Here is a 23,981-nt window from a genome sequence, read left to right as displayed (position 1 = left end):
GAAAATGAAAGAGTTTGAGAATCACTAGGTTAAATGATCTCCAAAGCCGTGTTTCCTGGAAAATAAGACCTACCCCCAAAATAAGCCCTAACAGGATTTCTATGCATTTGTTAAATATAAGCTCTACCCTGATAATAAGACCTAGGGATGCACATGGCTTTGCAGCATATCTGCATAGCCATGCCCTGCATTTCGGCGGAGCAGTAAGGAAGACTGGAATACCCTTTATCTGCCACAGCTCCTTTCTCCCAGCCGGTCGCACTTGCGCAAGTGCGTGTGTGGTAACCATGGTCACAGGCATCCAATTGTGCATGTGCAAATGGCTAGGGGAAAGGAGTTCATGCATCACTAGTGCCGGCCCCACCAACAAGGTCAGCTCCCTGTCAGGTTCCAGAAGAAGATGACTTAACTGTATTTGAATAAATACAGATTGTTATATTGTACTTAATAAAAATAAGACATCCCCTGAAAATAAGCCCTAGTGTGTCTTCTTGAGAAAAAATAACTATAAGACAGTGTCTTATTTTTGGGGAAACGTAGTATTTCTAGTTTTATCCTGCTTTGACATATTCTACCATTTAGACTTTTTATAAATTTCCTGAAAACTTCTACTGTTGGTCCAAATTTGTGGAGGTTTATTCTGACTTTTGGATAATATTCTTAGTGCCAGGAAATAGTTCCTTCTTACTCTGCCTACCTATCAAACTATATTTGGTGTTGCTGACAGACACAGGGCTGTGCAGTCTGTAGAATGGATTAGCCTGATTCTGTATGCAACTAAAAATTGAGGCAGAGTTTTTGATGGTCAAGGGCTCTTTGAAGCCTGTCACAATATTTTGAGGCAATTGGAAGATGATGTCTCTAATGACCTGTGCCTAGACAGGGACTTGAGAGGGAGAGGCAAAGCTATTATTTCTTAGTTTTATTATTTTTAATTTCAGGTTATGTAAGGGTCCAAACAACCAGGTCACAATATTTGAATTTGTTAGGTAGAGTCCATCTTGTAGTTGTGTCCCGCATCCCAAAGGTGTACCATATACTCCTACATTGTGTCCATTAAGTGGGAGCATACCAGTCCTCTCCTATCCTCTCGTCCCCCTCCCTCGTCCCTCCTCCCCTCAACTTGAATTGAATTTTACTCCTGTTTGGGTGTGTATTAGACCATCTACTGGTTTCAAATTAGAATTGAGTACATTGGATATTTGCTTTTCCATTCTTGTGCTACTTTATAAAGAAGAATGTGTTTCATATTCATCCAGGTTAATATAAAAAAATGTAAAATTTTCAATATTAAGCTCTGGGGTGGGGCGGAGAGAGAGAGGGAAAGAATATGCCCCTTTGCAACTCTCCATTTTGGGTACCTTATGCGGCTGTATGCCTTGCTGCCTTGCTGGTGATGGAGAGGGAAACTGAATAATGAGGTACTCGGCAAGAGAAAAGCAACTGCAGCATCCAGTTCACATCCTTTCTCAAGAGTTCTCAAGACAGTGGGTGGGACTCCTGCGCTTCAAAAGGCAGACAAAGGTGACAGCACAGCTACTGATTAGAGGGTTGGCTGTAGGGTTGACATCAGAAGACAGAACTAATTTTCACTGTTAACCTAAGGGCATTTTTTTTTTTTAAACTCAACCTACCGAAAATGAGGAAGGTAGTAAATTTTTCTCTTGAACACTTCCTATTTACATACATTTTCTCCAACACGGCACCCTGTTTTTCCTCTCCCCAAATCCTAGGTATCCCCATATTTTCCAGTTCTCATTTTATTCCTTTGATTACAAAGTACAATTGCTGATAAATTTATTCTTATTAAGTTACAAGTGACTGATTATATGTTTGCTCCCTAGCCCCTGGCCAAATAATAAAAAAGGCAGATAATACCCTTCATCCACAGGAATAAATCTATAGTGGTAGAATTTTAGGTAGCATTGAGTGCATGAAGTGGGTTTCTCAGGGAAGGACTCAGCCTGGTACCTCATCCTACTTAGTCAAGAGAGCTCTAAGTCCTATTCCTTAGGTAGCCAGCTAATCACAGATTTGAACCTTTTCTTGACTTCATAAATATGTGTTTGTTGTGATAATTAGGAAATGTGTAAAAGTGTAAAAATTGGGTACTCATTAGGCTTGGTGCTGTGACAACCTCCTGAGGAGGGTAGCTAAAGGAATTGTTATGGAAAAGCAGCCTCTTTCCTTAAGTGAAAAGGGAGAGAAAAGAAACCAACCAAACTGTGAAAGAAATGAAAGGGACCAGAGGAATTACATTAGGGAGTTACCAGGAAAATTGCATGCAGTCTATTGCCACTGTTTTGAATGGTAGTCAAGATTTATCAAAGGTATTTAATTTTAGCATAGAAGAGAAGAAAACATAGTTTAAAAATAAACTAGAGATTTATAAAAAGGGCCAGAGAACCCAGTTTAATCTCAGACACAAAGACAAATTTCCAAAGTTGGATAGGCTGAGAGTACTGGGGAACAAGCCTGAGCACCACCATTTATGAATTGTTAGGTCTGATTACTAGTCAGTAACATTTTCTAAGGTCTCATATTGGGGTAGATGATGGTGGGAGTGGATAGTTTATACAGTAGATACGGAAAATATTTCATACTCACCACTATGGTATAACTTACATAGAAAAATTATTTTCTCCTTTCCTCATCCCCTAAGACAAATTCAGACACCTAAAGAGCAATAGTTGTGAAATTAATTGGAGCTGAGTGGATTTAATTCTGAGAGGCGTTCAATAGAAAGGAGGTGTCTTTTGTGACATACAATGGAGTAGTGCTTTCCAAAGGAAGCAGTACATCAAGGTTATCTGGAGTACTTTCCAAGAATACAGATACCTACGTTCCACTTTAGAGGCTGTGATTCAGTGGTCTGGAGATGGGATTATTAATGGTTTGAAGATACGACCAGAAGTGGGGAGCACTGAATTGGGGAAGGGGAGAAAGTTATCTGAAAGAGGAATCAACCACCAAAGGAAATTAGAAAACCACGGGCAGAGAAGTGTGGACAGATGGACCAGTTATTCACTCAGCAAACACTTTCTTAATGCTTAGAATAGAGGTAGGTATGGAACACTCTTGGCCCTATCCTTAAAAGTGCTCCCAGTCTGCATCAATGGTTCCATGCCCTCACTGTGCATTATAATCATCGGGGACACATTTCACACCTAAAATGCCAGGGCCTTTTGCCAGAATTTTAATTGTAACAGGAGAGAGTGAGATCCGAGCACTAGTGGCTTTTATAGTTGCTTAGGTGACTTTAAAGTACAGCCAGGATTGAGAACTTCTGTGCTAGAGCAGTTAGACAAGTTGATATGTACACAATCCAGTGGGGTTCATGCTACCAGGGTCCTGCCTAAGCATCTTCCTGTTTTGAGGTACCCAGAATATAAAGAAAAAAAAATGAAGAAATGTCGAAACAGGGATACAAACCTTTGATTTATACTTAACAAATGAATCCTTTTAACATACACAAAGAATATAATGTAATATAATTGTGGTATTCATAACATAATTACACAGAGTTTGTAACATTGTTATTTCATAGTACACCACAGACAGTTTAGTCTGGTAATAGGATACTATTTAAAGTTGTATGATGATTTCTCTCTTCTCCAATTCTGCTGCATATCTCTGTGACTATGTATTATAACACTTGAAGCCCCTCTAGGTGCTGTGAGCATGGGAGAAGTGCATTTGACCCAGTTTATGAGGGTAAAGAAAGGCTTCTTAGAATTAGTGCTAATTTTGTTTCTGTGCAGGTTTGGTAATTATACACTGTGAAATTATGTTGTCAAACTATATAATGGGCAAACTTTTATGAGACTTTTCCAGTGCAAGGGAGAGTGGGCTACCTTAGAATGTCCCTGAGGTGAATAGTGATGGGAGGGAATCCGGAGGATAAGACCTTTGGGCTCATGGACGCCAGTCTCTACGGCCTTCCTTGTCAGCTTGGAGTTAGATCATGGCCTTCAAGCTGGAACTGAGGGAAATATTGTGTATGAGTGAGACAAGTTTGGAAAAGGTTAGAGTTTTTCATTTTTATTTCTTTTTTGGTTTGGGTTTTAATTCTTAAGCGAGGTGACGCACTACCCCCCGGGGACTGAAAGTGACTCTGAAAATGAATGAAAGAAAAAAACAACTTGAGGGAGAAGCAAAAACTCAGCAGAAATGTTTTGGAGTCTACAAGAAAAATTATCCCCATGGAGATTTTCTTTTAGAACCTCTCGTCTACTTGCTATGAATATTTTGCTTATTTCTTGGTGCAAATAATTAAAGAAGTCAAAGGAGTTGACTTGTTTGAAGAAAAGAGTGTGTGGGGACTATGACAGGATGTGAGGCCTGAAGGAAGCTGAAGCACTTGGTGGAACACCCTGAGTTTATTGCCAGAGAGTTTGCTTTTGAGATGATTGATGATCTATGTAAGCCCAACAGACTGGCATGCCTGAAGATTAGCAGGCAGGTAAACACAAGATGAGTCTTGCCTATTGCCTGCTGCATGTATTCCCACCCTGAACTTTCAACCTGTCAACAAGCAAGGCCTGGAATGACTTATGATGCCTTACATACCTGAATCTGGCATTCTTGGTGTAAGTCCTGGGAACACACAAATCCACTGAACTGCAGCCCTTCATTCCTCCCGCGCTGGATTTTTCTCTGCTTTCTATTTAGTACTATTGTTCCCTGCTAGGATTGGAGCCTTACCCTGGTTATCAATCTACTTTCCTGGACCCCTGACTTTCTCCCTGGTTCTTAAGATGGTTTCCTATGATCTTAGTTTACTCATGTGTAAAACAGGGTTATGTCTCTTCCTCTGATTCTGATTTCCTCTTTCATTTGTAAGGAGTCTTCTGATTATATTGGCTCCACCTACATAGTTCAGGATAACCTACTCATCTCAAGTCTCTCTTTCCATGTGAGGTAATATTCACAGGTTCTTGGTTTTAGGATTTGGAAACCTTTGGGGGCTAATATTCTGTCTACTATATTACTTTAATTAAAATTCACGTGCTAGTGGCTGAATTAGATCATGGAAAGCCAGATCCATGTGTAAAGGTGTTTTGAAATGCGAGCTTTCTCCCGGAGCAATCTTTGCTACCACTTTTTGCAGTACAAAGCAGTAAGGATCACCTGCTTTTCCTGGCCTGGTTCTGTATTCACTTGATAGTCATTCCGCCTACCACCCAGGCCTTTGCTCACACCTTGAATGCACTAAGTATTCCTTTCTGCCAATTCAAAGTCTACCCATTCTTTATATTTTACCTGCAGGCCAAGATGCTACATAGAGTCTTCCCTTAATATTCTTTTTATAGGGACAATCATCCCTACACATCATTTTTACCTGACATTTTACTTTCTTCTCTTTCTCTCGTGCCTACTTTTAGGGGTGTCACATGAAAGTCAGATGGGCATTCCCCATAAAGTGGCCATTTCAACTATTTTTTCAAAGTGAGTAAAAGAAATGATAGTGGACTAGCCTCTAAGTCCCTAGGCATCTTGGATAGCAGAGAAGCTACCAAATCTAGTCCATTGCTTCAAATCTGATAATCCTTCGAGCTCTTGGTTACTATAACTACAGGTTTGTAGGCGAACATCAGAACATAAAAAGATGTGAATCTTTCAGCTAGTTTAACAAATTCTGGAGATGAAATCTCCCCCAAAGCCAGAACCTTACGAGTAGTCATGTCAACTGGTTATAATAATTGTGCCAGCCTATACCTAGGGAGTCTTCTTTTAGGATAGGCATCAAAACAGCTGGAAATTTTGTAAGAAAGTATATGCCAAATAAGCTTCTTGAGTAACAAGTTTAGAATTCAGTCAAAGGAGTATGAAAATGTTGCCTTCTAAATTAATGACCAACTGCCTGACAAATCTCGGGTAAATAATCAGCAAGGCATATAATAGTATATCTTTCTTTGAAGTTCTTGAATTTGTTATTGATTGACCTGCCAGAAGTCTCTTGGAGACATGTCAGGTATCTCAAGTATTTCTGAATGAGCCATAGGTAAACTGAAGCAAGCTAGCCACCCAAAACAAATATCAAAGACCAGTGGTAGGAATAGTAAATGCACAGATTATAATAGAAAAATAAATAATTCATAAAGCATCCAAATCTTCTAGACACTACCATGTTTAAGCATCTATATGATTGCTTGGATTTTCTGCTTTTCTTCTGGTTGTCCTTTGGCTTAGACACTCTTTAGGTATTACACTAACTGGTCAGGTCATTTGCTGGTTATTTGGAGTACTTCTATATGTCTAACTTTTGGGGTTCAAACACAGCAAAGCAAAACTTATTCCAGCAGGGATGGAAATATAACAAAAGAAATTAATACATGCAAGAGACTTATTATTAATAAAATGATATGCTGAGGCTTACACTTCATTGATTCTGTTTCTAATTTTTTTGTGCACAAGTTTCAGCAGTAAACAATTTTTACAGAGAACTTAATATATTGGTGTTAAAAAATTCCTTCTTTTCTTGGCCAGTTGGCATTTAAGTAGCATTCAGTGTGCATCATAGGTAATCTTTCTATTTGAAGCTATTAATATTTTATGAAAGGAAGTTTTGGATAAAGGAACACCATAGCCTTTCTGTTTCTTTAGATTGGATTATCACTTATATTTATGGTCCCTTCTTTGACATTTTTCTTGAAATTGTTAAGTCTTAGGTTATATCCACATATCACCCAAAGTATTTAAAAGTGAAAAATCCAGACTTCAAACCAGAATTTATTTAAACAAATATACTGGTTTGACAAAAAAGCAGCCAAATCGGGTGATAATATTCAGCATTCCTTGTGAACACAGAATTCTAGAGAAAGACACGTCAATTTTGCTTTCCTGAAAATATAACTCTAATCTATTCACTTCTACCCCTAGCCAGCACTACCACCCTATTTTAAACCTCTTTCATGTGGGATGTTATAATAGTCTTCTATCCTGTCTCCCAGATTTTTCTCTCCTGTTCCTTAGTTCATTCTCCATGCCTTGTTACCACAGGTTGAACATTCAGTATAACTCAAAATCAGACTGGTGTTGGATACTGTGAAAGCAGGGCTCACTGTAGGCTCCCACAAGCATAAATTTTAAGCCAAAATGGCTGACTGAGGGTCCAGGAACTCCATGGGACAGTTGCAAGAGCCATGATAAAGGGGTTGCTGTACTAACACTCTCTGAAACCTATCTGAGTATGAGCCAGGAGAGGTCTAAGGCCACAGTTGCTGTGACAGCTGTCTGGAGATTTTGGTAATCCTTTATTCCAGAGCTTCTAGACCTTCGAGCTTCATACCTCCCCCTCCTGACTAGCCCCTCTGGATTTAAAGGACCCTTGCCAGGTTCTGACCAGTTTTGTCATTACCAGTCTCTTAAATCAGTTCCAGCTTAATAAATACTTAGTACAGAACCTGGAAAATAAAGTAAGTGCTCAATGAATATCACCTACAAAATATTATAATTTGAATGCAATAAAATTATGTAAATGGAATAAATGTCTATAGAAATATTCTCTATGTTATCTTCTTTGGCTAAATAAGGAAGCCCAGAGAGGCATTGTATGTTCTGAGGCCCAGACCAATCACCATCTAAGTGAAGCCGTCACCCTCTAAGTGCTGATTAGAGAGTCTGCAAATGGGCTGCATTTTCTTTAGAGCAGAGTTCAGCAAGAATATTCTGGACATTTTATGTTTGCATTTATAGAGTTGTCATTAATCAAGGTTTTAATGGGTATCACTGAATGCACTAAAAAAATCTTGTCGCCGCTTTGTCTTCTGCTGAGGGTTTGGTTCATATTTAATGTAGGAATTTCAGTAGGTCTTTTGCTCCCGTAAACCATCCCTATGAAGTATGTCTCCAGTTCTCTCCTGCCTGATTATCAGGAAGTTTTGAATTGTATGGTGTTTGACAGTGTTTCTAAAGGTAACTGTTTTCATCTGCTGTATCAGCACAGGCTCCTTGAAAACAGAGTTTCTTACTAAATTAAACTCCATTGCTGGAGTAAAGGGCATTTATTGAAGATTCTGATTTGATTTTATGCTTCTCTGCATTTGGTGAGCAAATCGGTAATCCCTCCACTGTGATGTTGTAACAAATTACTCAGGCCGTGGACAAGGTGGGGAGTGAAAAAAAGGTAAGAGAGAGATTTTTTTCCAAGGCTTTATTTGGAGTTGAATTTGCTAAAAGCAATAATTGCAGGAGTCCTAGCTTTTCTTCCCTTGTGGCTAGAGTGGAATGATTATAATTAAAGTAGAATCACAGAATGTTAGTGCCAACTCCCTCATTTCACAGATGGAGTGTTCCAGAGAGGTGAAGTTGCTTGGTCATGATCACACAGCGAGTGAGATTCCAGAGAGTCATAGACTCTCAGAGTTAAAAAAAAAATTCCAAGGTTATCTAAGCTGACTTCCAGCACAGTGCAGACATTCCTTCTCCCTGTGCATTTCTTATACATCTTGCTGACTTCTTTGTTCACTGGAATATGCAACCCGAAAAACGAATGTGTATTCTTAAAGTCAAACAACCCCAAATCATTGGTTCAGGTCAACGAGGGAGGTGACCGTAGGTTTAGTAAACACGGTTAGTTAAAGTTAGTTAGCTTTTTCCAACCTCAGGCTTACATACACACAACTAGTGAGTGGCTGAGTGGGAAGTAGAAGAGTGAGAATATAAATCTCTCATCTTCAAAGCCTATGCTCTTTCAGCCATACCAAACAGTATTACCAAGAATGTAGGTTTAAGTAGGACATTTGTAAATATATTGTTGTTTTAAACTCACTAGGGTTATTAACTACCTTAGCATCCCATTTGGAATCTTTTTTAAAACTTTTGGGGAAGCCAATAACTATTCGCTTTCAGATTGGTCTTTGGGATGAATCGGAATGTTTTGTATATTGCCTTAACTTAACCAGGGCACATCTATGCTATCAAATGGCTCCTCACTTGATGTTACAGGGCACTGAATCTTTAATAGGAAGCTAAAACTGCTAAAGAGTATTGGTTCCGGTTTGTCTCAGTCGCGTTATGTAGCAAACAGGAGGTAACTGATTTCAATTCAGCCAAAGACTGAAATTCTATGATCAGAGCCAGATGAATGTTGTAACATCTGAGCATAAAATTAAGTCTATCATTAGTGTCAGCTGCTCTTACACTAAAACGAAAGGAGCCACAGCCTTCTGTGTAGAAGTTGTGATAACAGCACCTGGCTGATCGGTAATATCTGAGGGAGCAAATCTGTGTGGTGAGAATCAGGTCAATATGCACTGGGCTTCCTTTATTGCTCAATGCTCATACAAGAATTTTTCTACTTTGATCTCTATCTTCATTAGCCTTTCATACTGAAAAGTGGAAAAAGAAAGTTCCAAATCACAGTCTTCTTTCTTGGGTTTCTTTTGATAATTGTGAAATGATTGGAAGGTTGATTTTGTCAGTCTGGTCCAGCCTGAGAGCCATGTATGGGGGGGTTTGATTTGTTTCAGTGACACTTGTGTTTATCTATTTACTCATTTATTCAATAAATTAAACTTAAAAATTTAATTCATTCAAGAAATATTTATTGAACACATAATACAGTGTGTGCTAGGCACGCTTTTAGGCAGTGCAGCTACACTAGTAAATGGGATGTGTTGTAACATAATTGATGTACGACCCTATAGAACAGAAGAGACATAAAATGGATGGTAATTATAGTGGAGCTTGGTAACTGCTATAATGAGGTAGGTACAAAATGCCCTGGGAAATAAAAGTGACACAGAACACTGATTTGAAAGGTCAGGAAAGGCTTCCTGGAAGAGGTCAATTTTAAGAGGAAATTTAAAAGTAAGTAAAAAATAGTTAAGTGCATCAGTGGAAGAGGGAATTATCTTGGTCCATTTGTATTTCTATAAAGGAATATCTGAGTTTGAGTAATTTATAAAGAAAAGAGGTTTATTTACTCCTGGCTCTTCAGGCTGTGCAAGAAACATGGCACCAATATCTGCATCTGGTAAAGGCCTCAAGGTGCTTCTACGTGTGGTGGAAGGGGAAGGGGAGCTGACATGCAGAGAAGACATAGTGAGAGAGGTGAAAAGAGGGGGGTGTTCTGCTAAACAACCAGCTCTGAGGGAAATGCTTGAGGGAGCTAAGAGAGTAAGAACTCACTCATTACCCCAAGGATGGCACCAAGTCATTCATGAGGGGAACATTATCATGATTCAAACATTTCCCATTAGGCCTCCTCCAAAACTGGGGTCAAATTTCAACATGAAGTTTGGAAGGGACAGATATTAATCTATATTGGGAATAGTGTTCCAGACAGAGGGGAGGAGTGCATAGACTGGTTGGGTTGAGAGAACAGTTCAGTAAGATTAGAGCATAGAGTATTAATGAAGAGTGGCAAGAGACATGATGAAAGACATAAGGGGCCAATCATGAAGCACCTTGTCAATTATGTACAGAAGTTGGAGTTTTATCCTAAGGGAAATGGAAAACATTGAAGAGTTTTAAGTACTTGCTTTAGAACTATTGCCTGATGTTACGAGGGAGGTTGAGGCAATTGTGTGCCCCTAAAGCAGATACTGCCCTTGCCATTATGTCTTTACGCATATAATTGTCCTTTTTTTTTTTGCCATCTAAAGAATGTCAGGTTATAAAGATTATCAAAATTATAGTGCCGAGAGGAATTTTTTCTCTGGGCATCACTGGTGTACTGGTATTATTGTTTTAATCCTCCCTTATGTGTCCATTCTTCTCTCAATCGGTTTATCAATAGTGGCTGGCAACGGCTAACCTGTTCCTGTGCTCTGAAGTTGTTAATTTTCACATGCATCCTTTGAACCATGTTATGTTATCTCTCATGAAATGTTAACCCATTTCCTCTTTCCAATTCTAATCATATTCTTTCTTCATGGTGAGCTCTGGTCTCACCTTCTCTGGGATGTCTTTTCTGAACACTCCTGTCTCATTGATCCTATTATTTTCTACCTTTCTGGAGCATTTGATTCACCTCCAGTCCCAAATTCTCCAGTACTTCTTTACATGCCCCTTTGAGTTGTCTCTCCTTTAGTGGTTCTAAAACTGAACTAATTATCCAAGTTACTGGAAGAGCTTGTTAAAAATATAGATTTCTTATCTCTACCACCAGGGATTCTGATTCAGTAAGTTGGTGGGGGGTGCAGGAATCCTAATTTTTATAAGAATTCAAATTAATTCTGGCAATTAATTACTATGGATGTCTCAAGTAAATTAATCTTTCCTCTGGATCTAGGTGGAATTCCTTGAGAGTAGGGCACATCACCAAATTCCCTTGTACTTCCCCCTCCACTGCTAATCTTTCTGGGAATCTATAGTAAAATACTTGACTTGATTCCCTTGTCCCCTTACTTATTCTCTTATTCCTGTTATACCCTCCTTTCTAATCTTTAAATGAAATAATATGGTAGCAATTAAATATACCAATTTATGTATGTGAGTATGTGTGTGTGTTGTGTTTTGTTGGGTTTAGAGTTGGGGTGACCAAAATTCAATCTCAAAGAGTTCTCAAAGCTTATTGCAAAATATATGATGTCATACCTGCTTCCCTAGACCCTGTTTTATTTTGTATCATTCCCGGCGACGATGCAATATTATTACCCACCTGCCCAAAGACTATCCCTTTTGTATGGAGAGTTTCTTTTCAATGTAGTTTAGAAAAAGAAACGGCAGTCTTAATATCAGGTGTATCCAGAGTAAGCAGAATGATTTTGAAGTATTTCCTCTTTTTATATTGTCCATAAAATTTGGCATGATCTTTTTTTTGAAATTATCTTTTATTTTTATTTATAAATATTAGTTGTCTATTTTTTGAGACTTTGGGAAAAAATAATAAGAAGTTAATTGATGACTCTATACTGAACCTCAGAGTCAAAGTATTCTATAAGAGTCATACTCTTATTTGACAATGTGAATGTTACTTTCTTTGCATTACTATTATTATTATGGCTTAATACTTCATTGCAGCAATTGTCTGATTTATTTTCCAAATGTATTTATCTTCTTTCTTAACGAGGTTTTTGTTTCTGGTTCTTATCTGAAACATTGTTATTGTTGGTAAATTTTAAGCTTTTTTAATTCTGTGAAGGGAAAAAGTGGAAACCTAATAATCACATGTATATGTAAAAATAAAAAAAATGAATAAAAATAAAAACAGCAGTCTTTGAAGGGAGTTATGTTGTTACCACCCAGGAGGGTCTTCCCAGTGTGAGTTGTTGCACATAAGAATCTGCAAAATTGAAATATGAATCCTGCTGCTCTGTTGCTGAAGATGGTAGGCACGTGTAACATCAAATGCATCTTTCTGAATACTTCTAGAATGTCAAACTAAACCTTTGAAGATATATCATTTTTGTGATCAATCTTTGTGCATGGAAATGGTGCTTTTGGCTTTTTATGAGTCCTTGGATCTCAGAGTTAAAGGACTTTTTAGTGGTTTATCTACTGTTTTCTATCTAGCTAGCTTGTGTGTTTTAGAAGGAGAATGCATCTAAAAAGAAGTATGAGAAACCTCATTTGAAAAATAAATTAAAAAGCACAACACAAATATAAAATACAAAACACAGTGAGGCTTTGGTTGTGAAATACAGACTAATTTTTCCAAATGTCTGACTCACTCACTGTATTCTAACTCATATATTTGGTTGATTGTGGTTGTGATCTTGAGTTTTCATCCAATTATGAATTCCTCACTTTTGTCTGCTGATTTTCCATAACTAGCTCGAAGGCCATGCAGGTATGTACGTGTGGATGTATGCACATGCACATGTGCCTGTAGGTTAGAGTGCATTTGGGGGAGTGGCCGCACATTTGTCCATGGTAGTAGATGTCTGAGGGTCAGATAAATGGATTTTCTTTTATCAAACAGTAAGTCCTTGCAGAGTTACAGGTATGACAAATTTTGAACGAAGAGGGAAACCTTTGACCAATCTATATCTGATGTGCTATATGTATAACAGATATTAGTAGCTGAGGACGCCCTATTTTTCTCCTTCATTATATTTCTTATTTTTTGTTGTACAGATAATATGTGAATACACATAAAAATGTAGAATGCAGAAAAATATACAGTAAAAGGTGAAACTCCACCTTTAATTCCTCTCCTATCTCACTCACCCCTATAGCGATAAACACTGTTAACTGGTGTTTATATTTCCCATGATGTTTTAAAATGAATTTCCAAGTACAGAATGAGGAGAAGGTCAATCCTTTCCAATTCAATGGGTTGTATTTTGCTTTGGGTTTCTGTATTTAGACTTTTGGATTGAGAAGTCTTTTTTCCTTTTGTAAGGCATGTGTTTGTGTGTGTATGTGTATGTGTGTGTGTGTCCATGGGTTGTGTATGTGCCCTTATGAATTTGGGATGAATGTATGACTAATAAATTTTTTAAAGATAGAATTACATATATTTTTCAAACACATGTCCATTGATGAAGTTAAGCCTTCAGGCGATGAGGGTAGGAATGGGAAGTTGTTATTTCAGTCGCAGTATCTGTAAACAGTTATCTTATATTCCAGAGGGTTGCTGTCTTCTGACGTTCCTGGAGCTGAAGTTAAACAACATCTCAGGCATTCTAGGGATGTTCTTTGCTCTCCAGGATCTGCTCAGTGGTATGACGGCGATCTTTTGAGAGAAGGGTAGTCATCATAACTATGGGCTCATTATAATTACTTTAAAATCATCCTTCAGCTGAATACTGGCTCAGAGTTTTTTCCTGTAACATTAGTAGAGCTTCCAAAGCCACCCAAACACTTTTCCAAATACCAATGCAGCCTGGTGGAAACTAGACTGTCTTTGGTTGGTGATTCAATTTATCATGAAAACCAATCTATGGGCAAGAATGGATTTGCTTAAGTAAGGAAGTTTCTGAGTAGTTAGTGGTTAAAAATGTCACTGCTGCCTTTCTTGAAATTAAAATAATGTAAAATGCCAATTGAGTCATGGTAAAGAGCTTTGTATCTGCCAGATTGTCATATATAACTCTATAAAAGGGGATGAATTAAGGAGCTCAGAAAAAAAGACCTAAGAAAAGAAAATAATGAAAATCATGGTCTGCCTCCATGGAGGAATAATGATTGTTTATTCGTGAATCAGTACATTCTCACATTTTAAAAGTTTTTCCTTGGCATGGGCTGAATTGAATAGTGTAAAAGACTAAAGTTATGGCTAGGAATTTCTTTACCAACTGGTCCAATCAACTATACTTCAATATATTTTTTTTTTAGCTGTAGTCCACTCCTACTATGGATAGACTAACTGGCAAACATAAGATATGGGTCATACACAAGAGGTTAGAGGCAAACAAATCCATGCTCACCTGAATATATCTTAAATCCCACCATCTCTCTAATTTTGTTTTAAAGGAATTTTTCTGGACACTTAAGAATATAAAATGAATATGAAATTGGTTCCAATTCTAAGGAGGTATATGTATATATATGTGTGTGCTTGTGCAGGTACGTGCACTAGAGTATGTGACACAGTATTAGAATATGTTAGAATCTATAAAGAAATGGGTAAAAAAAAAAGCCATGGAAATGTCTTTAGTTGGTGAAGCTGAGATGGATTCCTAATGCTAGATCCTTATTCAGAGTAAAGAAGGGAAAATGGGGAGATCAGTGCAAAGGTAAAGAAGCCTGAATGTGTCTTGTGTGCCTGAGGGTTAGTGTTTTAGGGTGTTGAGTGTGAAGTATTTTCAGGGACATTTGGGGAGATGGCAGCAGAAGGGGCTATAAAGATAGGAAAGAGCAAAATTGTGAGGGGTCTTATGTGTCCTGAAAAGGACTACATCCTGAAGTATGTTGGGAGCCACTAAAGAGTTTTGGTAAGTAGAAGGAGCTGAATGTGTTGGCATGTGCCTATAGTCCCATCTACTCAGGAGGCTGAGACAGGATCATTGGAGTCCAAGAGTTCTGGGCTGTAGTGAACTATGTTGATCAGGTGTCTACACTAAGTTTGGTATCAATATTGTGAACTCCTGGGAGCAGGGGGTCCACCAGGTTGCCTAGGGAGGAGTGAACCAGCCCAGGTCAGTTGTGGGATTGTGCCTATGAATAGTAAGACCCCATCTCTTAAAAACAAAACCAAAAACACCCCCATCCCCAAAACAACCAAGGAGAAGTGGAAGGAGTTATGTTAGGTCAGAAGTGTCATTTGCTGATGTAACAGGCATGTATACTTCAAAATAAGGCTTTTGATTCAGCTAATGCAAGCTTTCAGTGGGGCTATCATTGCCCACAATTTATGTTTGGTCTATTGCTTATTAAACAGAAGAGTTTGTTTTAGTTTGAGTCGCTGCATCTGACATAGATGTTTGCTGTAAGCCAGTTAGAAAACTAAGCATTTGGGGTTCATTTCCACTATTGCTGCAGTTGGAAAAGGCTTCTCAAGAAATGTTTTAATACAACTCTTGGACCTTTGGGATCCTGGGTTTAAAAATATTGGTGACTTTGAATCTTCTCATTTTCTCTCTCTGTGAGAAAAAAGCAAATAATAAAAGATTCCTTTGCTCCCTGCATCTTTGTACCTCTTCTCTTTTGCATTCTTTAATCTTGACAAGAGAAGATTTTATGTATGATAAAAGGACTTGATTAATACTATTAAAACTGCTTTCAAAGTCCTGTGGCTGTATCTGGGGAGATTTGATTTATAGTCTTCCTGATCAAAGTTATTGAAATGTATCGTCTGTGAATTAAAGGAAAGAGCTGTGTTTGCATATAGGCTTTAAATGAGTGTCAGTAGATCATTTATGAAACTATATACTCTGCCTCACACTGTGCAGTTTGGGTTTCCTCTTCCCCATAAGAAATATGTTGTTGAGGCTGAGGGCAACCAGTCTTAAATCAGTGAGATGCCTGCCAAGCAGAAAACACAAGGATCTATAGCATTCCCTGATGCCCATAGTTTTAGATATTAAAGCGAAGGCCATCAGCAAATCTGAAATTCTTTCGTGAGTGAACCCTGGGCTTGATGGACAGTATTGTGTTCTAGCCAGGCTAATTTTACATTGGCTTCTAACACCTGTTGGAATGTTGGTAAGGGGCAAAGAACTTGAGATTGTCTCGTTAAAGATAATAAATGTAAAATTTCCCAGGACCCCTTAAGGTTCACTTCATTACACTTAGCTCACAGCAGTGGAGGCTGTTTAGTAATCCTGTAGCAGTTGCTATTAGATGATACATTAGTAAGAGTTGACAGTTCGGAGAGCTCACATTAAGAACTTTAAGTGAGTCTATGTGAGTGTTCAAAACCTTGGACGTGTCTTAGCAGCTGATTCAAGATTAGCTCAGGTGGGTGTGGAGCTACAGATGCTTAGGGCTCTGAGAGCCAAGAATTTTCTGAATCAAAGCTGGAAATCAGCACAACGTTTCTCCGCTCTTTACATGTTCTGCAAAGAGAAGAAATGTGCAGATCTATTCTGGTCACTCAGTCTCATTGAATATTTATGGAAGTTCTGAAGCGAGTGAAATATTCTCAGATATCTTCTGAAGCTGAAGCAGGCAGCTTGAAAATAGATAACCTGCAGTACTGGGTTTGTGTAGGGCAACATAAATTAAAAAAAAAATCACTGAGGAACTGTCCAATGTGCCATGTCTTGGTGATTTACCATAAAATTAGTGGATTCTTCTGAGTTGCAAGAGATTAGGAGGGGGAAAAAGAAAACCAAAACTGAAACTAAAAGAAGAATCTTTAAGTAACTGTATGTCAGTGATTAATGATGTAGATATTTAAGTTAGTTGACCAACTTAATAGAGGTTTCTATTTTAGTCCAATTTCTTGCCATTATATATACCCTATCTATTTAGTTATCACTAAATTATTTCCATTAAAGTTAGGACTCTTTTGAGTATTTCTTGATTGCAAAGAAAGAAGTCCATTAAAGAAAGCTCAGTTAAGGAGCAATGCATTAAAAGTAAACTGTAGTCAAAGTCACAGAATAACACAGGAACCAGAGTACAGTCACAATTCTTGGGAAGTGGAGCTGGGAAGATGCTTAGCTAAAGCCATTCTCTCTTTCCCAAGGGCTGTGGAAGATTAATTGCATTATGGTTCTAGTCAGTGGTATTCCCAAATCCTAGTCCTGTTCTCTATGACTCTGGACCGAGCCATTTGACTTACTTTTGCCAATGGGATATTAGTATACATTATGTCAGCAGAGGCTTGAAAAGCGTATGCACATTTCTTATCTCCTGCCTCTCACTTTGCCATGAGAACATGCTCAGGTTAGCCTGCAGGACAATGAGACACATGGAGCACAGCCAAGTCAGTCCAATTGTCTCAGCTGAGGCTCTACATATGTGAGAAAGTCTGGCTGAACCAGAAAAGTTACCTAGCCAATGCTCAGTTGTCCATAGATACATGAGTAAGTCCATGGAGCCCAATTCAGATTAAAAGAATGTCAAGCCAACACATAGATTTAAGAACAAAAATTATTGTTTATTATTGTATGATACTAATGTTTTCAGATTGTTTGTTATGCAGCAATATTGTGGCAAATAGAAAATAGAAACAATGGCCACATTTTATTTTTCTTTAGTTTTAAAACATTGATAATAATTGTACATTTAAGGGTACATAATGGTGTTTAAATATTTATGATGTATGATGATCAGGTTGGGGTAATTATCATACTCTTCATCCCAAATATTTATCATTTCTTTGTGTTGGGAACATTCAATACCTTCCTCCTTGCCGTTTGAAACTGTATAATATATTATTGTTAACTATACTCATCTTACAGTGTTGTAGAACACTACAACTTATTCCTCTTTCTATTTTTAATTTTGTATCTTTTAACAAATCTCACCCCATCCTTCCCTTTCCATTTCCATTCCCCTCTATCCCTGTGTCTCTGTCTCCCTTCTTCCCTCCCTCTTGCTTTCCTTCTCCCCCTCCTTTCCTCCCCAGATTGTATATTGCCCAGAATGTTAACTAATAATACTTTCAGATGTGCCAATAATCCTCATAGCTAGCATTATTTATTGAGTTTTGACTGTGTGCTAGAGATACTGTGATAAATATTGTATCTTAGTCTTACTTAATCTTATTAATCTACCAATGTTAGAGATGTGAGACTATTTTTATCGCTCCTGTTTTATAGGTGGGAATTGAGGCTTAGAGAGATTAAGTTGCCTTCTGTCATGAAAATTAGAAAAAAGGTAGAGACAGCACTAGGTTAAGCTGAATACAGAGCCCATGAATTTTATCTTTCTTCAATGACTGCCTCTATCATTTATGGAATGACTCGGAAAGTAAAAGTATATAAACCAATACCTCATGGTAAGGCTTATTAGGTGCCTAGTTGGATAAGTGGTAGTTGGTTAATCTGTGATTCCACAGGTGATTAGGAGATAGAGCTTCTGGGCATAATAAGGTTCTCTTTTCCTTGCTTCCTTCTTTGGAGTTCTACTCAATCTCCCTTTGTGGATTAATTTTAGCTTTTTTTATTCATATTTTACTACTAAGTAGGCAGGTAGACTTAGACTTAATCTCCCTGTTTTCACCTTTATATCTCATCCTCATTTTCTATGATGTCTAGTGTTACCATGTTTGAAGTCTTTCAGGTTCAGAATCTTTGAATGAGAAAGAAAACTTTTCTCATTTGGGAGTGAAGGTGGTAGACTCTCGACTGCTCAGTATAGTAGTTTTGGATTTGGAAGTTCAATTGCTCAGCAGAAAGACTGAATCAATCTTTATATTTTCTATATAGTGTATATCCTCTGTGCTCTTGGTGGTACCTGGTCCCTCTAAGACCTGACATTTTCTTTGTTCTACAAGAAAAATGAACTTTTCATTAAAGAATATCATCTACCTCTGTATATTCTTAGCGATTGTAACATCTTCCACTCTGCAAAATTAGTTGCCTCACCTCAAATTTCAGCCTTCCAAAATTTTACTGGAATTTCTAGTCCACCGTCTCTTTTGTTTTTCTGTCCTTGTGAGTATATCTATTTTGAAAATTTGTTTATTTAAATGTTAATATAATTGAGTTTTTGAAAGATGGGAAACAAATATGTGATCAACCATCTTTGTTTAGGAAATTATTCCTTCCCTTTGATAATTTTAGACAGAATTTTTTTTATCTGGGTGATTCCCAGCTTTATATAAAACCTTTATCAGTAATATGAGTTAACTTTAAATTCTAGCATCATTTTTTATGATGCTTCCAAATAAACCAACCAATTAATAAATTCTGCTCTGAAATTCATTAAGGTGGTATTTTTCCACTGTTCAAGTTTTCATTTGATAATAATATCATTTTAATAGTACTCTCCCTATCAAACTTTCCTTATCCAGGGCTGGTATTGGTTTTGGAATAGTATTTATGTTGTTTTCTTCCTGGGTAGGAAGGGAAAAAGGGCAAGGTCAGTGCTGTGCTAAGAAATTGGCATTTAAACACCAGATATTCCAAAATGTTGCTAATTTCTACCACCAATGTAATCCTTAGTACATGATTTGAGATTCATGTAAGTTATTTTGGCCTCATATGCCTTGGTAGTCTGTTTATTGCTATGAGACTATAATATTTAAAGCGATTAATTATCCTAGCACGTTGGGAGGCTGAGGCAGCTGAATTGCTTGAGCTCAGAAGTTCAAGACCAGCTTAAGCAACAGCGAGACCCTGTCTCTAAAAAATAGTTGGCTATTGTGGTGGGTGCCGGTAGTCCCAGCTGCTTGTAGAGGCTTGAGAATTGCTTGAGCCCAAGACTTTGAAGTTGCTGTTAGCTATGGTGCCATGGAACTCTATCCAGGGCAAAAAAATTGAGACTGTCTCACAAAAAATTCATTAGTGTTTATTTCTCAAAAAGCCACAGGAATGTTACTCTAACAACAATCCACTCGCATAACTAGCATTGGAAATGTTCAGTTCTGCCTGGGAGAAAAGCTTCTAAGAAGAACTTTCAGGGTTTATGAGGATCAGTGTGTGCACATGAGCCTATAAGTGTCTTTTTGGGCAATAATCAGCCTATTGTTATTATTGCCTAAAATAAGACAGGCCCGAGTAAGACCTCATGTTTATAGTCCCCATGCCAGTTATGAAAAAAACTAATTGAATGTCCACAGAAGTTGTAGGAATTTTAAAACTTTATCGTAGCTGTTTATTTGTAGGAAACAATCAAAATCAGACATGTATATATATGAGCAGAGGCTTCCTTTAAATCCCTATAGATTATTAGATGGAATTCTTGCCAAATTTCATAAAAATCTTAGGGGGTCAAGATCATAGGAAATTAAATTAAAACTTTGATAAAGATTGAAGTAGTAGTTTGCTTTGCTAGATAAATTTTCCCATAAAAGTTGTGTATTACTTTCTAGATCACAACCATTTTATTGGTTATTGGTGAATTACTCCATTCATTCAGCAAATATGCATTAAAGTCCTATTCTTTTCTGGGTACTTTGCTAGGTCATTATAAACTCAAAGAGGTTATAGCTTAATGTGGGTGTTTACATAAGTTAAAAAATATAATTTAAGAGAGATGCCATATAAGCAATGTAAATGATGTATCAGGAAAGAGACCTGACTATTTTGGGAAGAGATAGTAAGGTAAGATCTGTCGTTTCAGGTGGACCTTATAGTTTGATTAGAAAACGAAAAAAGATCCTGGGTAGAGAAAATATCTTAGTCAATGTCCAAGAGGCAAGAAGGCACAAGGCATTTGGGTAAATAGTGAATAGGCAATTTCTGTTGGGGCTTATGATTCATATGGGGGATTAATGGGAAATGAGAATGGAAAGGTAGATCAAAACTACCCTATGGGGAACTTATATGACAAGTAGTTTACATTTGAATTTGTAATTGATATAAAGAAGTATAGATCTTTTTGAATTCAGCTATTAGTAAGGTTAAACAAGTGGATACTAGCTGGATGATTTAGGGGGGAGATTCTAGAGATTGGAAGATTAACTAAAAACCTAAGCAGTTATCTGGTCATGAATGGATTGGGGCCTGAACTACAGAGATGACATCGAGAATGCCAAGGAAGAAAATTTAACAAGAAAGATTATAAATAGCCAACTTGCAAGTTGAGGCAACTGACTGGATATTGGGAAAGAGAAATAATGAAGAATCTACAACTATTGAGGTTTTAAGTCTAGGTGACATATGGTACTCTCAACAGAAATAAGAAAGCACTAGGTTTGTGGAGGAAATAGTGAGTTTCATCTGTTTAGTTTGAGGTTTCTGTAGAATCTAGGTGGAGATGTCTGGCAGCTAGGCAGCTATAAAAGTTAAGAGAGCTTGGGAGGAAGGTTGGACCCAGAAATAAAAATGCTATTTAACTACATAAATGTGGCAATTAAGAAAAGGGAGTGAATAAAATCTTCAATGGACAGAATTTACAGAGAGATGGGCCAAATCTTGGGAAAGAGGAAATAGCCAAAGAGAAGGAATAGTTATTGCGGCAAGGGTAGAACAAAAACAATGAAGTATCATGGAAGACAAGGAAGGGGAAAATGGTTAGTTCAGAGTTCCAAGTGTAGGAGAGAAGCATAGGCGAACAGAAGGAGAAAAAGATATTAGATTTGGTGTTTAGGAGGTCATTGGGTACTTTAAAATGACAGTTTACTCAGGAAATTTCTGAGTATAGAAGCCAGATTTCAGGGTTGTTCATGGCAGCGTGACTGCTTAAGGAGGCAGTAAGTATGTATTACTTCTTAGAGAGGTTTGTAGGTGAATAAAATGTAGAATAATATGTTTAGAGGGGAAGGAATGTTAGAATTAACTTGTCTTTCAAGATTGGAAATACATGTACCTGTTTATTTTTGAAGGCAGGAGGGCAGAAGCAAAGTAGTCAGTGGAGGAAGGGGAGAGGAGAGAGAGAGAAAGGAGAGAGGGGAGAGGGGAAACAGGAGAAGGGAGAGGGGAGAGAGACTTAAGCTATAGGAAAAGAATGTTGGCATTTAGAGGAAATGAAGGAGCTTGTACTTGATAGCTTCAGTGTTCTCAGACCAGTTCGGTTTCTGAGATGTAAGATGGGATAGGTATAGAAGTGAGGAAGTGAGAAGAACAGAAAATATTTGCAGCCATGGTTGTGGCGAGTCTGTTAGGAAATTCACCAAGACAGTTAAAACCATTGTCAAACAGTAGGATTAGCACCCAGAAGAGGGGAAGCAGCATGCATTAGCACACATAAATGATTTTCTCCAGTAATGTTCTGTGCCTCTGGAAGGAGGAATACTGATAGAGTAGGTTAATACCTGTCATCCAATTCTATCCAGATGCACAGAGGAAAAAGCCCCTTTCCAAACTGACTAACAATGAAAGCCATTCTGTTCCTGAAACATCTATCATGCTTAGAAAATCAGTAGAGAGTATATGTGGTGTTTGTTTTTCCAGTTTTGAGATACTTCACTCAGGATAATGGTTTTCATTTTCATCACTGGATTACAAGGGGGAGGGCAGGGGAAATTGAAGGGTAAAAACTTACTTATTGGATGCAATGAAAGCTATTTTAGTTATGGGCACATGGAAAGCCCTGACTTAAGAATTTTAGAAGGTGTCCATGTATCAAAAACATTTGTACCTGCTAATGTTTTGGAATAAAAAAGAAAATTATATCAATAACAAAAGTCAGACAGTACAGGAAGGGACTCATTTGAAAACTTTAAGGTAGTAAGACAGTTATCTGGAAGCACTTTTTTTGGAAATGTAGGCTTCTCGAAGCAGGGACCTTATCTCCAGTTTTTTTTTTTTTTTTTTTTATCATCCCTTCAAAGAACCCTGTACAGAGCTTAACACACAGTAATTCCTCACTCCTTGTGAATGGCAGACAGACCTACCCGAGGAGTTTCTCTACTAACAGATCACTCCAGTTCAGGTTTTTTAAGCAAACTTTTTAACTGAAGCATAACATACAAAATGAAAAGTACACAAATGATAAATGTCCAGCTTAATGAAGTTTTACAAAATGTGCCCATCTGTGTAATCACCACCCAGATAATGAAATAGAATATCACCATCTCTACAGAAGCCATATCTAGTCCCCCTCCTAGTCATTCCCCTACTGTTCCTTAAAGCTAATCACTATTCTGACATCTATCATCATTGATTAGTTTTGGCTGTTTTTGAAGTTCATATACATACTATATATTATTTTGTGTCTGGTTTCATCAAATATCATGTTTGTGAGTTTAATGCACACTTGTTGCTTGTAAACAGTAGTCCATTTATTTCATTGCTATGTTGATGCCAATGTGTGAGCACATCAATATTAATTCATTTTTCCATTGATAGACTTTTGAGTTTCCATTTTTTTGGTTTCTGAATATAAAATGAGTTTCCATTTTTGTGGATTCTGCTATAATTATTCTTGTGTATGTCTTTTTGCACATGTTGCATATGTGTGCATGTGTATGTATATTTCTATTGAAGATATATATGTACATATATATGTAATCTGTTTCTGTTAGCTCTTTCTATTTCTCTTGGTCTTGGCTTCATATGCTTGGCAATTTCACACAATTAAACTTTTAAAAATTGTAGAACCTTTGAAGGTATTATTCTACAGAGACAATTTTCTTTAGCTTCTCTATCAAGAAGTTATAGTAGTAGTAGGTTACTTCAATTCAATCAGGATTAAATTCATTTAAAGTTTGGTTTCATTTAATTTTTATGAAATATGACATATTTCTGACCAGCTCTTACTATTGGGATATAGCTCTTCATAGCACCAACTAAAGTACTGAGGTATTTATCATAGCATCTCTTCCTTGTAAGACTACAAATTTTATTTTATTTTATTTTATTTTTTATTGAATGGTAACTATGTATATTAATACACTTCTAGGGTACAGTGTGGGGTTTTCACACACAATCCCAAACACTTCCATCAAACCGGTTAACATAGCCTTCATGTCATTTTCTTAGTTATTGTTTTAAAACGTTCACATTCTACTCTTAGAAAGATTCACGTGTACCCTTGTAAGATAAACCTCAGAAGTGATCCCTCCAATCTTCCTTCCTCCACCCCTCCCC

The sequence above is a fragment of the Otolemur garnettii genome, unplaced genomic scaffold, assembly GCF_000181295.1.
Source record: "Otolemur garnettii isolate 467f Iridium unplaced genomic scaffold, OtoGar3 scaffold00110, whole genome shotgun sequence".
Classification (NCBI taxonomy): domain Eukaryota; kingdom Metazoa; phylum Chordata; class Mammalia; order Primates; family Galagidae; genus Otolemur; species Otolemur garnettii.
This window is presented reverse-complemented; position numbering follows the sequence as displayed.